This window comes from Gracilinanus agilis, chromosome 4 (assembly GCF_016433145.1).
Source record: "Gracilinanus agilis isolate LMUSP501 chromosome 4, AgileGrace, whole genome shotgun sequence".
Lineage (NCBI taxonomy): Eukaryota > Metazoa > Chordata > Mammalia > Didelphimorphia > Didelphidae > Gracilinanus > Gracilinanus agilis.
In genome coordinates this window covers 306,016,548-306,044,128 of record NC_058133.1, presented here as the reverse complement: position 1 = coordinate 306,044,128, position 27,581 = coordinate 306,016,548, and positions in this window count along the sequence as shown.

Below are 27,581 nucleotides of genomic sequence, written 5' to 3'. Positions count from 1 at the left end.
GCCACAGTATGTCAGGAAGATAGCAAACATCTTTTAGAGTTACATTAGAGAGGGCACAAGATCTCTAAGGCAAAGGTTCAGTGGTATCTCCCCAAAGTGGAATATTTAGGGTTTAAGTGCATTGAAGATATTCAGAAATTGAGCAACCCCTCCACTAAGAAATAGTTGATGGCAGTTCAAGGAGCAAAAGGATTTCATAGACAGTGGATCTCTTGCTATGGGGAAATCACCAAGCCCTTTATATTTCTGACAAAAAAATTGGTCCCTGAACTGCTTAAATTAGAGGCAGAACACCTGTCAACTCTTTCAAAATTAAAACAAGCTATCCTGTCTTCCCCTGCTCTAGGCATTCCAGGTTATAAAAAGTCATTTAGTTTGCATGTACATGAATAGAGAGGGGGTAGCTTCAGATGTTTTAACTCAACACTTGGGACCTGTTCAGCATCCAGTTGCTTATTACTTGGCCCAGATGGACCCAGTAGCTTCAGGAGCACCACCATGTCTTAGAGGCATAGCTGCCACAGCTTTGTTAGTAAATAAATCTGCTGATTTAGTCTTGGAATGCCCATTAACCATAATGTGCCCACATGAAGTTGAAGCAATGTTACTAAAACATAGAACACAGGCATTTTCTGATAAAAAAAAAACTCACAGGGTACAAGGTAACCTTATTAGGAAATAAAAATATTACCATAAAATGGTGTACAGTTCTTAACCCTGAAACTTTGCTTCCTGATTTACCAGTTTCAGGAGAAACACTGCACAATTGTGAATCTTTAGAGTTCATGGCTGAAAAGCCTTAAGATAATCTTCTGGGCACTCCTTTAGACAACCCAGACTTAGTCTTATTTACTGATGGTTCTTCTTTCATGAGGGATGGCATATGTTACACTGGAGCTGTTGTAGTCACAGAATTTGCCACTCTGTGGTCAGCTTTACTGCCCTCAAATAGAAGTGCTCAAGGTACAGAACTGATAGCTCCAAAACATGACTGTATAATTGCCAAAGATAAGAAGGCAACAATTTATGGAGACTCTAGAAATGCATTTGGAATATGTCATGCAGTAGGTATGCTATGGCTACAAAGGGGATTTTTAACCTCAGCTGGAAAATGTATGACAAATGCAGAAATCATTAAATGAGTGCTTTCAGCTCTCCAGCTCCTGAAGCCCTAGCTATCATTCATTGCTCTGCCCATATAGGTGAAACTGACCCTATCTCTAGAGGGAACCAAAAGGCAGAATCTATAGTGAAGCTCACTGCTTCTAAAGGGCCTGAATTAATTTTAACATTGGCAACTAGTAATTACTTAAATTTGTACCTTTCTTATAATGAATAAGAAGTGGGAAAATGGGAGCAAAAGTTTAAAGCAAAACAGATAAATGGAGTATAGGTGTCATCTCAAGTAAAACCCCTACTCCTTAGAAGTTTTATCACCAAATAGGCAGATCCATTCACAAAAATAGTCACCTTGGTGCCCAGGGCATTATAGACTCTGTTAAAAGAGTATGGATAGAGGTTCTGGGTTACAATGGCAGCAGAGTAAAAAGCAGATGCATAACATCTCCTAACCCACACATATAGGATTCCTCAAGAGGACATAAAAACAAATCCAGACAAACAAAGGGACCCCACAATAGGGCACAGCATTGAAGGTTCAGGGTATTGGTGCATTTCCATGCTTTAAGGGGGTGAAATAGATCTCACTAAAATGCAAGCTGAGCAACCCCCTCCCCACCACCACCTAGAAGGCTAAAGCAAGCGCAAAAGAGTTAGAGCAAGTTTGGGGCATTCATTAAGTCCTTGGCAACTACCTGGGGTCACCAGGACCTGCTCCTGAGAGCAGCAAGACTTAAGACCCCAAGAGACTAAAGAATGGATAGACTTTGAACACAGACCCTGAGTGCAGGTGAGGAAACAGGGGTAGATGCAGATCCTGAGCACAGGCACAGACCTTAGGTGGGGACACAGTGCAGAGGGGTGCATGACTATGGAAGCAGTGCCCTGAGACTTTTAAAGGAACTTCAGGCAGAGAAACAAGCAAGGGTACCACCAGGAGACTTGACCCTGAGAACAACTAGACTAGAGACCTCCAGAGCCTAAAGAGTGCAGACAGACCCTGGGTGTGAGGATAAACCTGAGAGGGAGCTGGGCTAACAATGGCAAGCTAGACACACGAACCCAAGAAGAGAAAGTGCAAGAAGGAATCTTTAACACTCGATAATTTTACTCAGAAAAAAACCAGACAACAGAGCAAACAGCAGAGGAGATCAAACAAGTAAATATATCCAAACCATCCCAAAATAATGAAAACTGGCCACAAGCTATTGAAGAGTTCAAATCTGAGATGATGAGAAAGATGGAAGAGATCTGGCAAGAAAATAACTGTATAAAAGGCAGAATTTTGCAATTGGAAAGTGAGGCTCAGAAATCAAATGAATTGATAAGCGAATTGGAGACCAGAAATGACCAGATGGAAGCCTTGAAGAACCAAACAGTCAAGACTGAAAAAGAGAACCAAAAGATTATAGCTGAAAACCAGCCTCTAAAGATAAGAATTAGACAAGTAGAAACCAATGATCTCTCAAGACAGCAGGAACAAATAAACCAAAATCAAAAGACTGATGAAATAGATGAAAACATGAAATATCTCACTGAAAAATTGACAGATAAAGAAAAGAGGTCTAGAAGAGACAATTTGAGAATCTTTTGTCTTCCTGAAAAAGCAGAAATTAATAGAAATTTCAACTCCATACTAAAAGAAATTATTCAGCAAAACAGCCCTGAAGTTCTACAACAAGAGGGCAATATAGATATTGAAGGGATCCATAGATCACCCTCTACCCTGAAAAAACAACCCCCAGGAATATAATAGCCAAATTCAAGAGCTTCCAAGTAAAAGAAAAAATTTACAAGAAGCCAGAAAGAGATCATTCAGCTATCAATGAGCACCAATCAGGATCACACAAGATCTGGCAGCCTCCACACTACAAGACCTCAAGGCTTGGAATATTATATTCAGAAAGGCAAGAGAACTGGGTCTACATCCAAGGATCGCCTACCCATCAAAACTGACTATGTACTTCTAAGGGAAAATATGGGCATTCAACAAGATAGAATATTTCTAATTATTTGCACAAAGGCCAGGACTAAATGGAAAGTTTGATACCCAACCACAAAAAAAAAAAAAAAAAAAAAAAGAGAGAGAAACATGAAAAGGTAAATAAGAAACAGAGGGGAAAGAAAGAAAATTCTTATTTTTAAATTTGCCTCTTTAAGGGCTTCAATAAGATCTAATTATTTGTATTCCAATATGGAGAAATGTTATGAGTAATTATCTGTAGTGAACTCTATTCACTATTATAGTATCCACTATTATAGTAATTAGAAGAATTATTCAAAGGGAGAGGCTGGAGTACTAAATGGTCTAAGATGATATGGGGGTGGATGGGAAAGAGAGGGGTGAATAGTAGAGGACACCAAGAGAAACTTGAATTAATAAGAAAAATAGGATATTCTATTACACCCAAAGAGGGCATGAGAAGGGAAGGGGACAAATACTATTATAAGAAGGATAGGAAGAGAGCATTAAGAGGTAATATTTAAACCTTACTCTCAGTGGAATTAACCCTGAGAGGGAAGAGTAGCTATATCCATTCAGATATAGAACTCTTTCTAACCCTACTGAGAAAGTTTGAAGGGATAAACCAAGAAGACCAGGGGAGTAGGGAGGTCAAAAAAGGGAGGGGAGAAGAAGGGAGAGGGAATCCATTAGACCTTAAAAATGAAAAAGAGCGGAATAATAAGGGAGAGGCTAGAAATGGTAGTAAATCAAGGGAGTGGACAAGGGTTACTGGTTTAAAACAAATCACTGCTTTAAAAGAAAATAGTGTAAGAAGAAGAGGGTAGAACTAGGAGAGGATACCAAAATGTTGGGGAATATACAACTGATAATTATAACTCTGAATGTGAACGGGATGGTCTCTCCCATAAAATGGAACCAAATAGCAGAGTGGATGAGAAACCAAAATCCTACCATATGTCTACAAGAAACACATATGAAGTGGGTAGATATGTGCAGGTTTAAGGTAAAGGGCTTCAGCAAAATCTTTTGGTCTTCAAATGAGAAAACGAAGGCAGGAGTGGAGATCATGATTTCTGACAAAGCCAAAGTAAAAATAGATATGATTAAAAAAGACAGGGAAGGTCATTACATCCTGATTAAAGGCACTATAAACAATGAGGATATAACAGTGCTCAATATGTATACACCAAATGGCATAGCATCCAAATTTATAAAGGAGAAACTGGCAGAGGTCAAGAAGTAAATAGTTAAAAAGCCATACTAATGGGAGATCTAAATATTCCTCTTTCAGATCTAGATAAATCAAATATGAAAAAGATAAAAGAGGTGAATGAATTCCTTGAAAAATTAGATTTAATAGATGTAGAGAAAAATAAATAGGGACAAAAAGGAATACACCTTCTTTTCAGCTGCACATGGTACATTCAAAAAGATCGACCATGTAATAAAGCATAGAAACATTGCAAACAAATGCAAAAGAGCAGAAATAATGAATGTAACCTTCTCAGATCATAATGCAATAAAAATAATATTTAGTAAGTGCACCTGGACAGATAAATAAAAAACCAATTGGAAATCAAATAATATGATTCTCCAAAACCAGTCAGTTAAAGAAGAAATCAGAGAAACAATCAGCAATTACATTGAAGAGAATGATAATGATGAGACATCCAACAAATTCTATGGGATGCAGCCAAGACAGTACTCAGGGGGAAATTTATATCCTTGAATGCATATATTAACAAATTACAGAGTGCAGAGATTAATGAATTGGATATCAGTCAGGTCATCTCTAGTTTTCTGAACTATTTCCATTGTATCTGCACAGCTATGGATGGATTCCCCTTCTAAAGGTAGGTCTGGCATTAGTGTGGCTGTGTTTATCTCCGTACAATGATGGAAAGTTAGGTTCTCACTGCCCAGCAACACAATTTATATTTGGATAAGTGTTGGAATGTAAATGCTTTCAGGTTGCTGTTTTTCAAGATTTTATCTATTTGATGAGGTGAGTACAGCATAATCCTGCATCCGAAAACCAGATCTGAAGATTTCTTAACCATTAGGGTAGCAGCTGCAATTGCTCTCTCATACATGGTGGCATCCCCCTAGCCACAACATCCATCTGGGAGCAGAAATAGGCTATTGGTCTGAACTGATCCCCAAGAGTCTACATCAATACAACACTGGCTATTGTGGTGCAGGAGGTGCAAGTCAACCCTGCAAAGCCTTACTGCAGAATTTCTGACAGTTGAAAAGGGTTTAGTACCCTGAGGAGAGGCAGTTGATCCTGGAGACTCAATGAGAGTAGGAGGGTCAACTGAGTCTTTGGACTGAAAAACCTGGCCTTGATTCTGCAGCTTTTCTCTTAGGATTTGTTAGCTTAGCTATTTCCGTTGGAACTCCCTGACCTTCCCTATCCCAATCATCATTTTCCCTTCCTGAATTTCTGTGGATCTGGGTGGTAATTTTCAAACTTTGTAGATTTAGTTTCCCCGTAGTCAAGTAGGACTTACCTTTGATACAAATTATGTCCTGAATCATTGTATGCAACTTCCCTAACCCTAAAGGTAACAGAACCTGTTGGGGCTGAGTTAGGCAGGTCCTTTCTCAGTCTCACATTCTTGTGTTCCTCCCCAACCTGAAGCTTTCCCTAGGCAGCTGTTAGAGTTACCTCGTATCCCTCTGTCCTTTACAATCAACCCTGAAACTCAATAAACCCTGTTGTTCACTTAATCAAACCTTTGGCTAAATCATTAGTTGATTGATAAAAGAGGGAGAAGGGGAGAAAGGAATAGTATTCTCTCTGGGTCCTGAGGGGAGTTGGAGGCATCCATTTTGGAGGAAGTGGTAATCCCTTTGCTTCCTCTGGACTCTTCCTTTGTGAACCTGAGAAATTGACTAGAAAATCCTCTAGTCAGTTTTAAGCCATTTCTGGCTGGCCCTAACCTTTGTCTGTAGAAGTGCCCTTCCTACGGGGAGGGCTCAGTCTGTTTCCGTTCAGTGTCTCTGTCTCAAACCTGTGTATCCAGTCTGTGTCTCCCTTGCAACTCTTTATACCTCAGTGTTTATATTCCCTAATCTCAGTCAGTCCTTATAACTCCTACCACCTTTATTTACTACCTCCATTATTGTACCCTCCTTTCCCACTTTCTGACTTGGGGACCTACAAACCCCATCCTCTGTTCCTTTTTACCATTACAACTACCTCATCACCCTACCTGCCTTATCTCCTATTATCACCCTACTTGTCCTTAATCCCCTTATTACCTCTAGCCTTATTCCCTTATTACACTATTCTATTGTCCTCATGCACAAACAGGTGAAAAGGTTTTGCATGGTCAGAGATTCCAAATGCAGTACTAGACAACACAGTTGTTTTCAGTTTTTCTATTTAATGCTTGTGCTCCCGTGTCAGTTTTAAAGGTTCTGAGACAGTGTTCCTAGTCAAGTCTGTCAGAGGTTTTGAGATTAGACTATTACCAGGTATCCACTGCCTACAGTAACTGTGATTCCTAATATTGCACGGAGCTGCTTCTTGGTCTTAGGTATGCACAGCTTCTGTATATGTGCAACTCTCTTTTGGGAAATCAGTCTTATACCCCTCTCCAATACGAAACCGAGGTACTTGACTCTTGGCAAAACACACTGTAGCTTGGCCCTTGAAATCTTGTGTCCCCTTTTGCATAGCTCTTGTAAGATATATTTACACTCCCTTTAACACACTCGAGCATTTGGTGACATTAGCAAAAGGTCATCAACATAATGCACTAGTTGACTCTCAGTGAATATGATTGACTCGAGATCTCTTTGCAGAATCTGGAAAAAGACATTTGCACTTTCTTAAAAACCCTGTGGAATTCGGGTCCAACAAAGTTGCTTGCCCTCCCAGGAAAATGCAAAAATCTTCTGACTGGACTCATTCAGGAGTACAGTAAAATATGCACAGCACAGGTCCACGACTGTGAACCAGGCCGCATTACTTGGAATCTCAGCAATATTTGCCAGGCTAGGTACCACTGCATGTCCCTTCTTAACAACGTTGTTTACTGCTCTCAGATCCTGCACAAAATGTCGTGTTTTGCCATTTGGATCTTTCTTTGGCTTTTTAATGGGCATAATAGGTGTGTTGTACTTGGATATAGTATAGACCAAAATGCTGTGTTCCAGGAGACTTTGGATAATGGGCCTGACATCCTCTGTGGCCTTTTTGCTCAACCTATACTGATGGATCCTAGGTGGAGTGCCCTCTTTCACTTCAATCATAACAGGGGTGGCAGATTTTAAAATTCCCACATCCGTTGAATGCTTAGCCCAAATTGCCTCTGGGATATCTTTTGGTATTTCAAATATATTCCCCATATGTTGTTCCTCCTCATCACCCTCCACGTGCCCCAGGAATAGGAAGGGATGGTGCTTGAGTGATTGTTTGGATAAGTGTAGGAATATCTGGCCTGATTCATCACACTGGATAGTGGCACCTAATTTACAGAGAACATCCCTCCCCAGGAGGTTGGATGGGCAACTGGGTATCAACAAAAAGGAATGATCTAAAGTCATTGGGCCTATTTTCACCATCTTAGATCTTAGCTTGGGCACCAACTCAATTTGCCCAATGGCTCCTTTTACTCTCACAGACCCGATTAATGCACAATTCTCTGGTGCTATTGTCAACACAGACCGGGTTGCTCCAGTGTCAATAAGAGCACAATAGATTTGATCTCCTATTTTCACCATAACCAAGGGTTCCCTGTTTTTAGCTCTCTGATCAATAGGTACCAAAGGTGTTTCGATCTCAAAGTCCCCCAAATCCCATTGATCTTGTTCTAGGACTTCTGTCTGTGCTGGCTCAGGATTCTGTGAGTGTAATGATGGTAAGTCTCCTTCAAAAGTGGCTTTTTGGACTGCCAATGCCTGAATTGGCATCCCCGGACCATTCATGGGCCTATCAGTGTCAAAGTATATCTCAGTTTTCCCAGACCATGAGCAAGGTAGAGTGTCCTTCTCTTCACTGAACATACTTTGCTTGACTTGTGCAAAGTTAGATTCAGGAGAGGTCTTTCTCTGCACTAAAGGAAATTCTTCAGAATTGGGAATGTGTTTTTGGTTCATGACTACATCCCAATCCTGTGAGTCTATGCTTTCTTCTTGTATTTGTTCTCTAGACTCCATGTCAATAACAGGAAACTTAACTGTAGATGTCCCTGAAACCCAGGATAGTTTCACCAGACTCTAATAACCTATCCAGATAGATACTTGGGTGTTCCTCCTCCCTCTGCCTCAATTTTTCAAAGGACCCCCATGCATTAGATATTATTGCATGTAGCCTCATTGCTTCTGCCAAGTCCTCCCAGCACCTTCTAAGATAGATCATATTAGCATGAGAAGACAGCTCTAAATCTTGATGATGTTCTGGCTATGAGGCAAGATTGGGGTTGCTTCTAGTTTCAGCAATAAATTTTGCCTTTTCAATAGGGGTGAAAAAAACTCTGAAAGTAGCAATTCCAAGTCTTCAAAATTTGGGTTGTAAAGCCTCACTGCTCTTTTATATTCCTTTATTGATTTATTTGGGTTGACATAGAACTGGGGGAACGTTTTTAAAATTTCCAGATCACCTCCTGTAAAAGGTTTGTAGCCTTTCACATGAATAATGCATGCATCTGGTGGTACAATGGTTCTGTTGATGATTGGACGGATAGTTACAGGAGTTGCCTCAGCCCCTGCAACCTCTTGTTGTTGGGGGTTTTCATCTTTAACCTGGTGTTTCATATCACCATCCTTCTTTATTCTGACTGTATTCTCAACAATCTCTAGCTGCATTATCGTTTTAGCATCCAAGTCCTTCCCTTCCCTGTTCTGCCTGTTAATTTCAATCAAGGTCTTCAAGTGTTCCACCATTTGCTCTAAAATTGGGTTTGTAATTTCAGCTTTTCCAAATGTAAATGCCAAAACCTTTCTCAAAATCATGAGGGCCCCATAGAAAGTTGCAGTCATGGCTATCCCTGATGGCACATATGCCAAGGCATCACCCACTGTTATTGTTAGCCATAGTTATGTATCATAAATTTCTATAATCTGCTTAAAGAATTGGGGAACTGTAATCAAACAAAATGTGGGACAAGTCTGCCAAATCCCATACCTCAGGACCACAGAGCACCCAGTGTAACAACAGCCCTGTTGATGAAGCTGGCCATATTAATCACTTCCCCACTCGATTCTAAAGTAAAAATCCTAGGCTGGCTGGCCAAAACTGTTATGTTTGTAATAACAGAAATACTGGGAAACTGATGGTTTGGCCAGTGCCAGATGTCTGCTAGACACTCTCCTCCTACATTGACAGGCTTGAGTGAATAGGAAGGGGCTTATGTACTCCTTGCTCCCAAACCCCTCCTCCCAATCAGTTGAGTTTCAGTTAAAGAAGGTGATAGGGCTGAATATCTTCAAGCTAGATTCAGCAGAGGCTAATCTTTAATGATGTTCCCTTTCTCTGACTTATATTCCTCACAGGTCTGAGTGAAGACTGAATAGTAGGTAGTTATCCTAATGTTGAGGACCGAGATGGGACTTGTCTTCTTAGGCTGGCAACTGACAGAAATCAAGCTTAACGGCAGCCGTGAATATTTTCAAGTAATTCCCAGGCACAGATATTAAAGTTAAAGCTTATATTTATAAAAGAAAGCAAGGGGAAGGCAAGAGGGGGTAATTAGGATTTGGATAAGAAATGGAAAGCCCTAAACTGTCAGGTTGAATCTGCCCCTCCCTAACTTGCTCTCAGAGCTAATAGTAATTGCTTCTAATGTCTATATAACTAAATAATTATTATATTGATGCTGGAAAGTTCTAATCCTACTAGACAGGCAAACTCCTGAGGAGAAACCACAATAGCTTTTGCGACTATGGCCTCCCAGGCAAACCCCCAAATCAGGAGCTGCAATCAGAAAAAGATGTTCCCCTCAACACCCAGGAAACAACTGTTTACCTCCCTCTCAACTGTCCCCTCACCCAAAATTCTCCAGTGTGGTCCCCTGGAATTCTGGGTGAGGATTGACCCTGTATTTTGTAGGAATTCCATCTTGCCATCTTCTACATTACATGCAACTTAAAAAATTAGAAAGCAAGCAAATTAATAATCCCCATATGAAAACTAAATTAGAAATACTAAAAATCAAGGGAGAAATTAGTAAAAATGAAAGTAAAAGAACTATTGAATTAATAAATAAGACTGGAAGATGGTATTTTGAAAAAACGATAAAATAGACCACATACTGGTCAATCTAATTAAAGAAAGGACAGAAGAAAACCAAATTAATAGTATCAAAGATGAAAAGGGAGACCTCACCTCTAATGAAGAGGAAATTAAGGCAATCATTAAAAACTATTTTCCCAATTACATGGTAATAAATATTGCATTTTTACAAAAATATAAATTGCCTAGATTAACAGCAGAAGAAATACAATACCTAAACAATCCCATATCAGAAAAAGGAATTGAACAAGCCATCAAAAGAACTCCCTAATAAAAAATCGTCAGGGCCTGATGGATTCACAAGTGAATTCTATCAAACATTCAAAGAGCAAGTAATCCCAATACTATACAAATTATTTGATATAATAAGCAAAGAAAGCAAAAAAATAATAAGCAAAAAAAAATATAATAAAATCCTACCAAATTCCTTTTATGACACAAATATTTTGGTACTGATTCGAAAGCCAGGTAGATCAAAAACAGAGAAAAAAAAAACTACAGATTAAACTCCCTAATGAACATAGATGCAAAGATCTTAAATAGAATACTAGCAAAGAGACTCCAGCAAGTGATCAAGAGGATTATCCACCAGGATCATGTGAGATTTATAACAGAAATGCAAGGATGGTTCAACATTAGGAAAACCATTCACTTAATTAACCATATCAATAAGTTAACCCTTACCACTCCTGGGCCAAGGATGGTCCCTGGCCTGGATGAAAAAAGGAGGAGGGTTGGGCGTGGGGCTAGCAACTCCACCCTGTAAAAACTACATCTGATAAAGAAACTGCAACCTAAAGTAGGGGCAGCTGGGCTAGCTCAGTGGATTGAGAGCCAGGCCTAGAGACGAAAGGTCCTAGGTTCAAGTCCAGGCTCAGACACTTCCCAGCTGGGTGACCCTGAGCGACGGTGTGTCCCATTGCCTACTGGTTGTGGCCCTATGCTCCTAGAATGGGGTCCCAGGGAAAAAAATAAGTTAACAAACAAAAATCACATGATTATCTCAATAGATGCTGAAAAAGCCTTTGACAAAATACAGCACCCATTCCTATTGAAAACCCTGGAAAGTATAGGAATAGAAGGACCTTTCCTAAAAATAGTAAACAGTATATATCTAAAACCATCAACAAGCATAATATGCAATGAGGATAAATTAAAAGCCTTCCCAGTAAGATCAGGTGTGAAACAAGGATGCCCATTATTGCCTCTATTATTTAACATTGTACTAGAAACACTAGCAGTAGCAATTAAAGAAGAAAAAGAAATTGAAGGTATCAAAACAGAAAATGAGGAGACTAAGCTATAACTCTTTGCAGATGATATGATGGTCTACTTAAAAAATCCTAGAGAATCAACTAAAAAGCTAGTAGAAATAATGAACTTTAGCAAAGTTGCAGGATACAAAATAAATGCACATAAACCATCTGCATTTCTACAGATTTCTAACATATCACAGCAGCAAGAGGTAGAAAGAGAAATACCATTTAAAATCACTCTAGACAATATAAAATACTTAGGAATCTCTCTACCAAAACAAACACAGGAATTATAAGAACACAACTACAAAACACTTCGCAAATAATTAAAACTAGATCTAAACAATTGGAGAAACATTGATTGCTCATGGGTAGGATGAGTTAACATTATAAAAATGACCATTCTACCCAAATTAATTCATTTATTTATTGCCATACCTATCAAACTACCAAAAAATTTTTTTGCTGAATTAGAAAAAACTATAACAAAGTTCATTTGGAAGAACAAAAGATCAAGAATACATCAAGGGAAATAATAAAAATAAATGTGAAGGAATGTGGCCTAGTAGTACAAGATATTAAACTATACTGTAAAGCAGGAGTCATCAAAACAATATGGTACTGGCTAAGAGACAGAATGGAGGATCAGTGTAATAGACTTGGGGTAAGTGACATCAGCAAGACAGTGTATGATAAACCCAAAGAGTCCAACTTTTGGGACAAAAATCCACTATTTGACAAAAACTGCTGGGAAAATTGGAAAACAATATGGGAGAGATTAGGTTTAGATCAACATTTCACACCCTACACCAAGATAAATTCAGATTGGGTGAATGACCTGAATATAAAGAGGGAAACTATAAATAATTTAAGTGAATACAGAATAGTATACTTGTCAGATCTCTGGGAAAGTAAAAATTTTAAAACCAAGCAAGAGTTAGAAAAGAATTACAAAATGTAAAATAAATTATTTTGATTATACTAAATTAAAAAGCTTTTGTACAAACAAAAACAATGCAACCAAAATCAGAAGTAAAATAACAAATTGAGGAAAAAATCTTTATAAAAGTATACTCTGACAGGGATCTAATTACTCAACCATACAAGAAGCTAAATCAGTTTTATAAAAAATCCAGCCATTCCCTAATTGATAAATGGGCAAGAGACATAAATGGGCAATTTTCAGATAAAGAAATCAAAAGTATCAATAAGCACATGAGAAAGTATTCTAAATCTCTAATAATTAGAGAAATGCAAATCAAAACAACTCTGAGGTACCACCTCACACCTAGCAGAGTTGCTAAAATGATAGTAGGGGAGAGTAATGAATGTTGAAGGGGATTTGGCTGAATTGCAACTTTAATGCATTGCTGGTGGAGTTGTAAACTTATCCAATGGCAATTTGGAACTGTGCTCAAAGGGCCATCAAAGATTGCCTGCTCTTTGATCCAGCCATACCATTGTTGAGTTTGTGCCCCAAAGAGATCATAGATATACAGACTTATACAAAAATATTTATAGCCTCGCCTTTTGTGGTGGCAAAATACTGGAAAATGAGGGTATCCCTTTCTATTGGGGAATGGCTGAACAAATTGTGGTATATGCTGGTGATGGAATACTATTGTGCTCAAAGGAATAATAAACTGGTGGTCTTCCTTTTGAACTGGAAAGACCTCCAGGAATTGATGCAGAGTGAAAGGAGCAGAGCCAGAAGAACATTGTACACAGAGACGAGTACACTGTGGTAAAATAGAATGTAATGGACGTCTGTACTAGTACAATGCAATGATCCATAACAATTCTGAGGGAAAAGAACGCTACCCACATTTAGAGGAAGAACTACAGGAGAGGAAACACAAAAGAAATGCAACTGCTTGGACACTTAGGTTGAGGCAGACATGATTGGGGATGTAGACTGGAAACTACCACACCAATGCAACTATCAACAATTTGGAAATAAGTCTTGATTGATGACACATGTTAAAACCAATAAAAATACACTTTGGCTATGGGGGGGGGGAAGTAGGTTGGGGGATGAAGGGGAAAGTAAGAACATGAATCATGTAACCATGATAACTTTTTTAAAAATTAAAAATTATTAAAAAAAAAGTATGAATAGCCCCTGGTATAACTACCATAGCCTTTAAAGTGTGTGCAGCCTGCTCTACCTGTAAAGCTTATAATCGGCATGACTTTTGTGGCATAGCTTTTGGTGGGCGTCCTCTGCCTTACACAAATTTTAAGCACCTACAAATTGATTTTGATTTTATCACTATGCCTAAGGCTGGACAACATAAATTTTGTTTGGCATAGTGGATCAACTGACCTGATGGCTGGAAGCATTTCCTCTTGCCTGGGCCACCGTGTCTTTTGGTGCCAAGGTGCTTTTAAAAGAGATTATTCCTCCCTTTGGCTTGCCAGCACGTATTGATTCAGACAGAGGGACTCATTTTACCAATTTGGTTTTTTCTCAGATTTATTTTTTTTGGGGGATCACTCCCTAATTCCATGTACCTTTTCAACCCCAGTGCTTAGGCCAAATTGAGAGAATAAATAGACATCTTAAAACTGAAAACTGTGCACTGAAACTCATTTAAAATGGCCAGAAATTCTCCCTCTGACTCTATTTTGTCTCTGAAGCAGACCTAGGGGAGATCCATACATTTCACCATTTGGGATGCTTTTTGTACACCCACCTCCCCCAATCCAGGATAAATCTTTTTCTCCTACATACACATCATTTCTTTGTGGGGACACTTCAATTGTTTCATATATACAGGATTTCAGATTAAATTGTGAGAACTCATGAATCTGGAGCTGCTTTACAAGTAGGATCTATAGACTTCACACTCCATTGTAGAGAGCCATAAACAAACAATTTGATCTATAATTCATATAAGATCCAACTATAACTAATGATTATGAACAATTTTAACTTTTTTCATTATTCAAAGTTTTCCTGTCTAATAAATCATGTTATTTTGAAGAGAATGGGGATATGTAGGGAGCTATTAAGAGAAATTAGAATCACAAGTAGATATTTTTATCTGGACCCCCTCAAAAGATCAATACAGATTGGCAGAGTCATGTATTGGTTTTTCTTCCTATCAGGGTAGAGATGGAGTGGAACATCTAAGATAAAAATCTGAGATTCCTCTTTTGATTCCTTTCATAATTCTCACCTTCCTTCAACATGCATTATATTCTAGTTGAAAAAGCTTTGTGCTCTCAGCACTCCAGCAGGAGGGGGGCTAACTCTGTTCCCCTTTTACCGAGAACACAGATGGCTGGTACGGCCAAGGTCGAACCCTTGGCAGGGCATTTTGCCCAGAATTAAAGTAAAATAATGAGGCTCAAAAAATTGTTTAATACCATCAAGGCTGAGAAATTCAGGGGCTTTCTGGCCTAATGTCCTAAGCTCCACTTAAAGATAACACATATAGTTGATAGTTTAGCATAGGTTTTTTATCTACACCTGGAGGTTTCTAAGGCTTTTGTTTTGATTATAGTAAAAATACTGCTCTCTGTAAGTGTGGGAAACTTTCATGGGCTTTTCGGGGAAGGGGATCATTAATTTCCTTTATAATAAAGTGGGGACTCCAGTATGTCTCAAAGTACTATGAGCTAACAAGCCATGCTTCCAATCTGTTTCATTCTTTGCATCTGAAGACCACCCTAGGCCACTTAGATTAGTCTCTGGTTATAGAGCTGGATCTCTATACTCCATGATCTACACTCAGGAGACATGGTTTATATAAACAAATTCCAGCACACTGGGGGAACTCAACCTACTTGGGAAGGACCATTTCAAGTTCTGTTAACCACTCCAACAACTATCAAAATTGTAGAAAACAACTCTTGGATTCATTACTTACATATAAAGAGAGTAACTTGTACAGAGACTGAGTGACTATATCTTGTCACACTTATTGTATTTGATGATTGTTTTGAAGATTTAATTTTCTTTTTAAGTTCACATATTGATCTAATCTAATATATTCTGTTACACTATGTCACATTAAGTTACTTTGTTTTGGCTATTACCTATATGTTCTGTTGTACTGTTTTTATTTGTACTGTTCTATGCCTGGACTAGAGATAATATCATTATAATAATTCACAATCTTAGTGGACAAATCTTTTCTGTTGCATATCCATAGGTCTTTATGGATCCTGGGTTTGTCATCAGATCCATCCAGGTCACATATTGCCCATACTTCTTTTTCTTCCTTTTTGCCTTTGTTAATTGTCACATAGATGATGATGAATATACTTCATCAAACTGGTTACAACGTGTATCAGTAACTTTTGAAGAATTTAATGAGCTTTTATAATATCGGGGATTTTGGTACTTCTTAGAATGTGCTTTAGCTGTCGCACTATTTTTTTTAAAGCTGTTACCTGGTTAAAAAAAAATTATGTACACTCACACTGTGGAACATGGCCAAGTTATGAAGGGAAATAGATCTTATTTTTTGAGTGAAAAACCTTTGTGTTGTGCCTCCGCTTGGTTGACATGTTGTCATGGAATATAAACTATGAATTTTTGACTTTTTAATTTTATTATTGTTTTTACTTTTACATGCAATAGGATATTTGAATTTTCTTTTTTACTCTTATTTTTTGTACTTGAAATACATGCAACCAGTATTAATAGTTTTTTCTTTATATTTTTCAATAGAATAAGTTTAAATATCCATTAGCCCTAATATTAATGCATACTCAAAAACTTTAGACTGTGGAAACCTGCCACTGATTGTTATATGTTATGGGATTCTGACTAACATTTGTGTTATATTTCAGAAGAAGGGATCACAAAAGATTTTTTGAACAGTGCTGAGAAGCCCAAAGTAAAGGATACCAACCAATCCCAGTGGATTGATGAGAATTTTCACCAAGACTGAGGACTTGTTTTGAGGTTCAAGGAAGTGGCTGTTTGACAACATCAGATGCAAGGTTTCCCCATGCCAGATTCAGACAAAGTATCTCAGTTTAGCTGCCATTTTAGCTCCCCTCTCCCTGAGAGTGAAGGTAAAATCAGACCAGGGAGTAATATTTCTGTTTTGCTTCAAAGTCTAGTCCTTTTTCTCCCTTTCATAGTATGGCAATTTTCCATAGTCCTGGCTATTGATTGGGTAAGTCCATAATTCCTGCAATTTTCCTACAAGCTTCTGGGATAGAAATCACTTTATTGGGCCCTGATTCAAGGCCCTATTATGGGTTTATTCTTGCTTACCTAAAATTTTATACATATAAGATTTTGATATTTTATTTTTCATCCAGTATTTAATTTTTTCTCTTTTATTTGTTTTTTTCCTTTGGGGGGGTTGATTTTTTTTCAAAATTGATTCATACGCCTCATACCTCTACCTTGTGTCCTGGGGTGACCTGGGTTTAGTCAACACCTTCCTCAAAGGAGATTGTATTGTTATCCATAATGCAAGGTTTAAAATCTTTTAGAGAAATTTCAGGAAAAGAAACTTGCTAACTCCCCAAATCAAGAAATAGAACGGTTTTGAGAAGGCACCATAGGCCTGCCAAAACCACACACTACATCAAATGATCCATAATGAACTTTCTGATGCAGAGAATTGAACTGAAACGGGGTTGAACACCTTACTTTTAATGTAAATTCTTTCTCTTTTATTTCCCTCTAATCTCCAAATTATCATAATTTCCCCTTAGAAAGTGCAACATTATATGTACATTTAGTAAGAGATCTTTAGATATATAAACTGGTTATCTATAATTATTCATTGGGGAGGCGAGGCATAGAAATCTGAGAGATTCCAACATCTTCTCCTACCAATGGAATCACAAAGGGATTGTGTAAATAGAATTTACTCCCTAGAACTCATTTACCCAGCATCCCATTTGCATGCTTATGCTGCATATGAACACTGCATGAATGTATAGAGAATAAAGTTTTGGTGTGACCCCACCCCTCTCTCTCTTCTAACCTGAACACCACTGCAGAAGCTGGCTGAAAGCCAGCAGGAGAATTTACACACATGGTCATGTTTTAGTTAGAATATTAGGCTTTGAATTTCTATTTCTTTTTTTAAACATTTCTTCTGCTTCAAGTGATTATTAATAAACTTTATGAAATATAAGCACTTGGAGTTATTGATATTAATTTAAATCTTATAGTATTCAGACTTGAGGTATGATCCAACTCTATGATCCCAATAAAATATGTGAAACCATTGATAGATAAAAATGAAGTCTTAAGTTTTTTTTTTTCTTAAATAACAACTATGTAAGGAAGTATTAGCTGGAAGAGAAATGAAAAATAAATTTGTGACAGACATCTGGGAGATTTCAATGGATTGTATGATCTATGAGCATTCACAGTTCGAAAGATCCAAAAAACATCAATGTATTATTAATCTAATATAGGCATATTTTTAAAAAGGAAATGATAGTCTATAGGTTGGACCATATTTGGAATATTTTGCTTTGTTCTTTGATACAATGTTTAGTAAAGTGTTTGGATGAACTAGACTAGACTATGGCCTGATCAGAAGCCATCACAATTACAAGGAATCAGAACATTATTTCACAGAAGTATTAATTGTATTAGGTGGATGTGTTTAACCTTGAGGAAAAAAAATAAACCTCAAATAGCATAGAAGAGGAGGAGGAAGATTTTATTTGAACATTTCATTTTTAAAGTTACTGTAGGATTTTTTAGAATGAAAGTTCAATCAAATAGAACATTTAGTCCAATGTCTCTTTTTACAAGCTTCAAAATGAAAGAAACAAATGATTTGGTGAAAGCCATATGATATTGTTGAATGGAATAAGAATTCAGGTCTCTTCATATCTCATCTGATGTTCTTTCTCCTTCCTTCAGGTATGAGAATTAAATAAGAATCTAGGGGGCAGCTGGGTAGCTCATTGGAGTGAGAGTCAGGCCTAGAGACAGGAGGTCCTAGGTTCAAACCCAGCCTCAGCCACTTCCCAGCTGTGTGACCCTGGGCAAGTCACTTGACCCCATTGCCCACCCTTACCAATCTTCCACCTATGAGACAATACACCGAAGTACAAGGGTTAAAAAAAAAAAGAATCTAGCTTATCTAAAGGTATCTAGAAGTAGCTTAATTACATAGTAAGTAGAACACTGAGCATGGAATCAGGCAGACTTAAGTTTAAATCCAGTATCAGACAGTTACTAATAATGTGAACCTGGACAAGTCATTTAATTTTTACCTGCCTTAGCTTCCTGATATAAGGATACTAATAGCACTTTCCTCAAGAAGTTGATGTGAAGATCAAATGGTATAATGATTGTAAGATCTGAATACAGTGTATGGAACATGGTAGATGGTCTATGAAGATTATCTTGATTCAAACTTCCTAGGACAGAGCCAAGGTGGAGGAGTAAACTAGAACACTTTTGTCACCATGAGAATCCTCTCCAACAAATATTAAAATATCACAACAAAACAAATACAAGAGTGAAACAACCAACAAAGAGACAGAGTGAAATAACTTTAAAGAAAAGAAAAACCCAAAAGTCAGGCAGAGAACCTCTGGAGCACTGGGGTGAGAGGAGAGCAGAGCCAGCAAGAGGCTATAGCAAGGAGGGAAGAGCGAGCCACACACCCATTCCACCAACCCCACATCTGCTGTCATAGGTTCAGAAGCTAATTCCAAGCCAACATCCAAACTCTGAGATCCTCCCTGGGCAAATAGTGGTACAAGCCAACTCATACCCCTTGAAATTTCAAACCTGTGAAGAAGTCTGAAGTTCCAGGTCCAGAGTGAAGCCAGGAATCCCATGCTGGGCTTGGGATGAGGACATAAATCAGAGTTTGAGGTGAAGACATAGTTAACATGGCAATCCCCTGTATATTTTTGCCCCAAACTAAGGGCAGAGCTCCATGACAGGACAATCAAGGGTGTGCCTGATTGGATCAAATATGCTGTGAGACCAAAAGCTTGAGTCAAAGCCTGGGGTTAAAATTTGATCAGCCTCTGACCTGAGAGTAAGGAAAAATATTGTCCATACTGTTATCAGGAGGTAGTTAATCTGAGTGGGTCTTATTCAGTACCATACCAATCAAACTACCAAAGATAATTTCATAGAACTGGAAAAAATAATAACAAATTTACAAGGAAGAAAAAAAGATCAAGAATATCAAGAGAGTTAATGAAAAAATTTAAAGGAGAGTGTACTAGCAGTACCAGATCTCAAGCTATACTATAAGGCAGTAATGATCAAAACAATATAGTACTAGTAAGAAATGGATTCGTGGATCATTGGAATATGTTAGGGGTAAAATACCTCAACAATCTAATGTTTGAAAAACCCAAAGCTTTGGTAAATCCAAGCTTTTGAAATAAGAACTCATTATTTGATTAAAAAAACTGCTGGAAAAACTAGAAAACAGTATGGCAGAAGCTAGGTAAAGACCAATATCACACCCTATAATAAGATAAGGTCAAAACGGGTATATGCTTTGGACATAAATGAAGATACTATATGTAAATTAGTGTAAAAGAATAGTTTGCCTATCAGAACTATGAAGAAGAGAAGAATTTATTAACCAAAAAGAGAGAGATAATATTATAATATGTAAAATAAGTAATTTTGTCTATATTTATTTTTGTAAGAGTTAAAAAGGTTTTGACTAAATTTATGAGTTATAAAAGGTTGTTATGGTTGCTGTTTATAAAAATCAAAGTTAAACTATGGGGCAGTATGCTGTTTAGTAGCTTTATTTACAGCAAGGTTTTAATACTAAAGTGGGAAATATAGGAAGGAGGTAGAAAATATCACATAGATAATAATACCCTAAGTCCTATTCCTAGTGCTTCTAGACCACAAATGTGAATCTGAAGGCAAATCTAACCAGTTGACAAGAGTGTTTCTAGTCAGGTATCCCAACATCCAAAAACTGAAGTTGAAAAGGGTGAGTCTCAAAGGGCAGTCTCTCATGCCAAGGTGACAAGAATCTCACCCAAACAAGCTTCCCTATTCAGACTGAGTCTCCAATGCAGGAAGCGAAATCTTCAACAGAATCCAAAGTCAGGAAGCCAAAACCCAAAGAGTCAAAATATTCTAAAACATGCTGAGAACCTTCAGCATGCATGAGACCAAGACTGCCAAGAATGAAGAGACAGTCCTGAATCTCTTTCAGGCTCTTCCTTACACATAATTTTTTCTGCTCATCAGCTTTCCTTGTCACATCTCAGGAACCAATCACAGCCTTTCAATTTGCCTAGCATTGCCAGTGATGGGGGTGGGGGTGGGAATGTAATTTTAAACTACTCAAAAGAACTACCTTACATCTATCAAATTGATTAATATGAATGAAAAGAAAAGTGATAAATGTTGGAAAGGATATGGCAAAATTGGGACACTGATGCATGTTATGAAATAGAAGGCAAAATATGATATAAGGAATAATAAAGGGGATAGCTGAGTTAAGGGATGAATGGATAGTATATATGAAGGTAAGGGAATGAATGGGAGTATACAGGAGGGGCTGCTCAAACAGGCTAATCACTGAGTCTAGAGAAAAAGGGTACTGAGGAGGAGAAATAGGCTCGATCTTTATGCAGCAAAAGTATCTCTAAGATACAAGAAGAATTGGGTCAGCCAGAAATGTTTTCGATCTGGCTGGAGGGTTTCTCTTGTTAATTTCTAAGGTCCCTTGAGGGAGGAGTCTCTAGTGAAACTGATGTCTGCAGGAAGTCTTGGTTGGGTACTTCCTGCCCAAGATAGATGCCTAGGTTTCCCTCAAGAAATAAAAGGAAAGTTAGTTCTTCCCTCTTCAGCCTTCACCTTAATATTCAGTACAACAATTCACCAGAGGCTTTTGTGTAGATATCCAAGGGGATTTATTGATGTTAAGGGAAAGCTAAGGGAAAAAGGGTTTGAGAGTTTTGTAACTGCTTCTAGGGAGAAAGCTGGTGCTGGGGGAAGGGTCACAGGAGAGAGGGTCAGACTGAGAGAGGTCAGCTCTCCCAGTCATGAAGGTTTCACTGCCCTGAAGTAAAAGCATTTATCAGATCACTAAATAAGGGGGCTGCTTGATTTAGGATTTCCTACTTGCCTACAGAAACTAAACCCATAATGTCCAACCACCAAACCACCCTTCCTCCCAGGGCCCAATGGGGAAATTCAGGGGAAATAGCAAGATGTAATGGAGAGGTCAGGGAGAGGTCCAGAGAAATCAGGAGAGGTCCAAATGCCCCAAAGACAAAAGGTCACAGGCAAAGGCAAAAGCCAAAAGGCAAAAGCCCCTCAGTTGTAACCTCAGGACTATTTATAGTATCAGGCTCCAACTATTTTTCTGTGAACATTCTAAACCTTCTAACTGCTACAGTTGATTTGTAAAACCAGAAAGCTTTTGCTGCAACCCTGCATTACATGCATTGTTGGTGGATTTGTGAAATTATCTAAACATTTTGGAGGGCAATTTGAAGCTATATCTAAAGGACTATAAAACTGTGCATACACTTTGATCCTGTGATATCACTCCTTGATCTTGTGATGTCACTGCTATGTCTATATCCTAAAGACATCCTCCAAAAGGGTCAAAATATGAACATATTTATAGCAACCATTTTGTGGTGGTATAGAAATAGAAATTAAAGGTATAAGTCTTTTGGGGAATGGCTGAAAAATTATGGTATATAAAGGTGGTGGAAAACTATGTTATTTTAAGAAATAATGAACAAGAATATTTCATAAAGGCCTGGAAAGACACACATGAACTGATGCGGAGTGAAATAAACAGAACCAAAAGAACATTGTACAAAATAGTAGCAATACGATGGAATGACTTGCTGTGGTAGACTTAGCTACTGTTGTGAGGAAGACTAATTTAGTATTAGTGTTGGACCTAGCAGGAAGGGATGAAGGATTCCAAGATGGAATGAAGAAGCAGGAAGTGTGCTTCTTGCTCTCTGAGAGAGACTCCATAGTGGTTGGGGACATAACTGTTGCTAACCCTGGGAGAACTCAGAGTTAGGGAAAACTGCATCCAGATTCCCTGGGATCCTGAGAGAGGTGGAAGCTTTCAGCAGTGGACAACAGACCTGCAGAGCAGCACCAAGTGGGAAAGTGGTTTGTGATCTGATGGACAGCATTGTAAACTCTTTCTCCCTACCTGGGTACCTTGGATCACCTGTCCTGGTGGAGTTGGCTCCTGGCATCCTGAGACCATCCTTGGATTTACCATGAGATCCCAATTGAAAGCCATCCTCAGGCCCTTTAGCTGAGTTGACCATACCTGGCTGGAACCAGGTTTGGGGTAGCTTTTCCCTTGTGACTTCAATACTGCTTCCTTTGGGCCCTGCCTGTCTTAGGTCAATAGAATAGTATAGCTAAGTCCCTCCCTTGATCTTGTGGTTTGTCCTTAGTTGTTAAAAGTAGAATCCCTAATACCCATCCTTGTTTATTTGTTTATTCAATTAAAACTGTTACAACTTTTACCAGTTGTCTGCTGGTTACATAGACCCTAACCAAAGTGAGCTAAGTGACTGTTGGCAAAACTGCCATTCTTGTGACAGTTAACAGCTTGTCAGTAAACCCTGGTCTTCCTATCCTTTTTGGTCCAGACCATCAGACATTCCTGTCTCTCCTTCAGCCCAGTGTGAACCCACAAAACCATATAGATTACATTCTTAATAATCCTCCATTACACTTCTCTCAGCAATACAATGATCTAGGACAGTTCTGAAAGGTTTCTGATAAAGAATGCTATCCAGAGGAGTGGGTGGGGGAGGGACAAACTAGTGGAGTCAAAAAGCAAATCAAAGGATCCTTTTTTTACTTTATTTTATTTGGGTTTTTATTTTAGGGTTTTGGTTTAATAATTATTCTGTTACAAAAATGAATAATATGGAAATATATTTTGCATGATAATACATATATAACCAGATGAATTGCTTTGCAATGTCAGAAATGGGGAGGTTATAGAAGGAAGGAGACAATTTGGATAATATATTTTCAGAAAACTTATGTGGAAAATTGTTATTCCATATAATTAAGAAAATAAAACATTTTTTTTAAAAAAAACTTTTAAAAAAGAAAGGGAATATAAGATAAATAAAATATTATTGAAGAACTGTGGTACCAGTGCCCATTAATTTGGTATAATGCTATCTTTCAAATATCCATCATCTCCAGTCATAGCCCAGGAATTACAAATCTTTGAAATACATTCACTACACAGGGAAGTCAATTTTGTATGAGATTCTCAAGCAAAATTGTCTTCCCACAGTAAGGTCTCACTTGATTCTTGCTCTCCCTTTAATAACACATAAACTATACCACTACCATATCATGGTTCAACGTAAAATAGCAACCTGGACACTCAGGCTTCCCCTGTGCTTCTCTATTTTCCACAGAAACCTTGGAATTAACTTTGAAGCTAGTGTTCTCCTTAGGTCTTTAGCAAAATCTACTTCATTCCTGTTACAGAGATTGTATACTTTAAGTTTTCAGTTTTGAAAAAAAATATACATCTATTTTCTCTACATTTGGTTAGCCACATGAAAGATTTTCATGGCTATCAAGATATTTAGGTTCAAGCAGGTTGAAGCCTAAGAACATAATGATAATGAAGATGGCAGGTTTCATAGCTGGTTCTAAGCAATAAAGCTAGGTCAGACATCTTGAAGAAGAATTTTAATCATGATACAAATTTTAAACCTAAGTAAATATGTTTGGTAATGGCAATTGATACCTATTATCTCATGGTAAGTGTTGTGAGGAAGATTAATTTAGTATTAGTGTTCTACTTAGCAGGAAGGGATGGAGGATTCCAAGATGGAATGAAGGAGCAGGAAGTGGGGCTTGTGCTCTGAGAGAGACTCCAGTAGTGGTTGGGGACATAACTGTTGCTAACCCTGGGAGATCTCAGAGTTAGGGAAAAAATGCATCCAGATTCCCTTGGATCTTGAGAGAAGTGGAGGCATTCAGCAGTGGACAACAGACCTGCAGAGCAGCACCAAGTAGGGAACTGGCTTGTGATCTGGTGGACAGCATTGCAAAATCACTCTTCCTACCTGGGTACCTTGGATCACCTGGTGGAGTTGGCTCTTGGCATCCTGTGACCATCCTTGGATTTATTGTGAGACCCCAATTGAAAGCCATCCTCAGGCCCTTTAGCTGAGCTGACCAAACCTGGCTGGAACCAGGTTTGGAGGATCTTTCCCTGTGACTTCAGTACTGCTTCCTTTGGGCCCTGCCTGGCTTAGGTCAATAGAATAGTGTAGTCAAGTCCTTCCCTTGCCCCTGTGGTTTGCCCTTAGCTTTAAGTGTAGTAAACCCTATTCCCATCCTTAATCTTAGTTTGTCCTTGATTAAATGTGTAGCCTTAACTTATAAACTTCTGCTTTTACTTTGCTGATTACCATAGGCCTAGTCTTGATGCTTCAGAGTGGCAGTTGGATCTAACTGCCAATTCAGTAACAGACACCCCTTTGCTGTTAAATTTTAGTCCCTACTTGTGGGCCCCTTCCTGTCATTCCTCTCTCTCACACCCACCTGGACCTATATTTACTGTTCAAGTCACCTTCCCCTGGTTTCTCCATTACAGTTAATATTAGAAGAAATCTTCAGATAAATATTTTTCTTAGTTAATATTTTAGAACATATACTATATGCCAGGTACTATGCTAAGTATTTTACAATTATTTTCTCATTTGATCCTCATTAAACAATTCTGTGAGGTAGATACTTTTATTTTCTGCACCATTATTTAAATTCTTATTTTACCACTTCCTATTTTTGTGAACATGACAAAGTAATCACTCTTAACCTCAGTATCCTCATCTGTAGAAGCATATTATATGGCCTCTAGGTTTCAAATAATTAGTAACTTTCAGTTCAAATGAACAAATGAGTTATTCAGAAATTTTTAAAAAGACTATGTAGGTTGTTTCATATTACATTCTCTGAATATATGTAAATAGATATGTAAATATATACAAATAGTGTGCATTATAGTTAGGGTTGATAAAATTTAGTATATATATGTGTATATACAAACATGTATATACATAGTGTGTATGTAAATGTGGTGTGTATATATAACATGCATGTATATATTTTGTGTGTGTATATATGTATTGTATCTGTATATGTAGAAATTATGTATGTAGTTAGTATATGATACTGATTAAGTTCTTTACGTGGGATACTTAGATACACAGTTCTATGTAACAATTTCAGTTTTGTGTAATCATGATAAGATTTTAGTTTAGAATAGGATTGTTTTGACTTTTCATCTATTTTTTAATGTATTTTGCATAAGTAAGTTTTGATGGATTGGTTCAATTTTTTTGTAAAAACTTATGCAATGTTGTGATTATTATATTTTTTCTAAACTTTCTAAGTTTTCTATTTAATGCATTACAATAGTTTGATAGTGATGAGATTTTTTTCTGTAATTAGTTTATAAGAATAGTATTTTTATGACTATTGTTTTACGTGAAGTTTTGTGTTCGTATTTCTATTTTGATGTTTTCTTTGCTTCTTTGCTTTTGTATATGTTTGCTTTGTATTTTGAACTTTGTAACTGTTCATTATATAATTTTTTCCATTTTCCTTTCCTTCATTTGAATCCCTGGAGTAAAGTAGAGTTAGATAGGATAAGATTAGTGAGTATAGGTTGCTTATTATTTTGGGTAAGAATTTAGTTTAGATAAGTTTGTTGGTACACAAATGCCAAAACATTGTTTTCAACACTATTTTGGCTTTGTGCAAAGAGAGGAACGGTTATAAGGAAGAGAGGATTTGATCAGGTGAAGCATGGTCTGCAAGGAACAGATGTGGATGCAGGGAAAAGATTCCAGAATGTGGGAGTAGAGGGTGACACAATTGAGTTGGGTTTGAGCTGGATCTTTCTCTGGTTTGACCTGGAGGGACTGGTTCCTTATCCTTGGTGACTGTTTCTATTTTGACTTCCCATCCCACCTGTTGTTCTATTGAAGCCTTGATGCTGTTAACCTTATCCTTCTGTAATCCTGACCATCTGACCTTCTAATTTGTAAGATCAGGTCTGGTTCCTTTCTGGATCCAGGACCTTTCCCTTTGCCCAGCCCTGCCTAACTACCTAATACCACTACCTGAAATGCCATTAAAAGGGGGGTTATTTTAGTGAAGTTTTAGATAGAGTATGACTAGGGACCTTTTAGGTCAGAGAGGTTAGGCTTAGTGTAGGAAAATAATTTGAAGACTTCCCACAAGGGAACAACTTTAAATCTGGGGTTTTAGTTAGAGACATGAGCATCTGGGTTATCGAAATTCCTTCTAACCTTTCCCTTTTAATTAAATCAACTTTTATTTACTCTTAGTGGTCTGGGTGTGTTAACTCAGGACAAGTTCTGCCTAGTCTGGGCCTGTTATCCCACAGTCAACCTACTGACACTGGCTCAATTCAATCCCAACCCAAAACCCTCTTTCTTTTTACAAGGTATAGAATCAACAAACCATATCAGATACAATAAATACTGGTTTTTTGACTGGTTACATCAAAAGAGCAAGAGGTTAAAGATAATAAGAAAGATGTAAATGTAAAACAAACTATGAAAAAACAAATATATAATGTTATAGCAATCTTGTAAAATTAAATTGCTACTTGATTCACATTTTGACAATTTTGAGGTTTCTGTAATACATGCTTATACACTAGTGCATCTATGTATATATGTATAAATATACATACATGTATGTATATACTCACATATATGCATATGTCTCTGTATGTATGTATTTTTTTGTTAAAGGGATTTTAAAAAATCTCTTCCTCTGTCTCTTTAAGACACATGAGAGTAAGATTTCTAAGTAGATCAGAGCTGACAGGAGTAAGTGAACCAGACCTGAAGATTCCATCACCAGGGAGATGAGGAGAGAAAAAAAGGAAGCAGTGGTAACAGTTGGGGCTTTATGCCTCTGAATTTTGAGAGAGCATGAGGTCTGTCTCTGCTACTGGCAGTTGGCTACTGACATTTGGGTGGTAGAAAACTGGTTGAA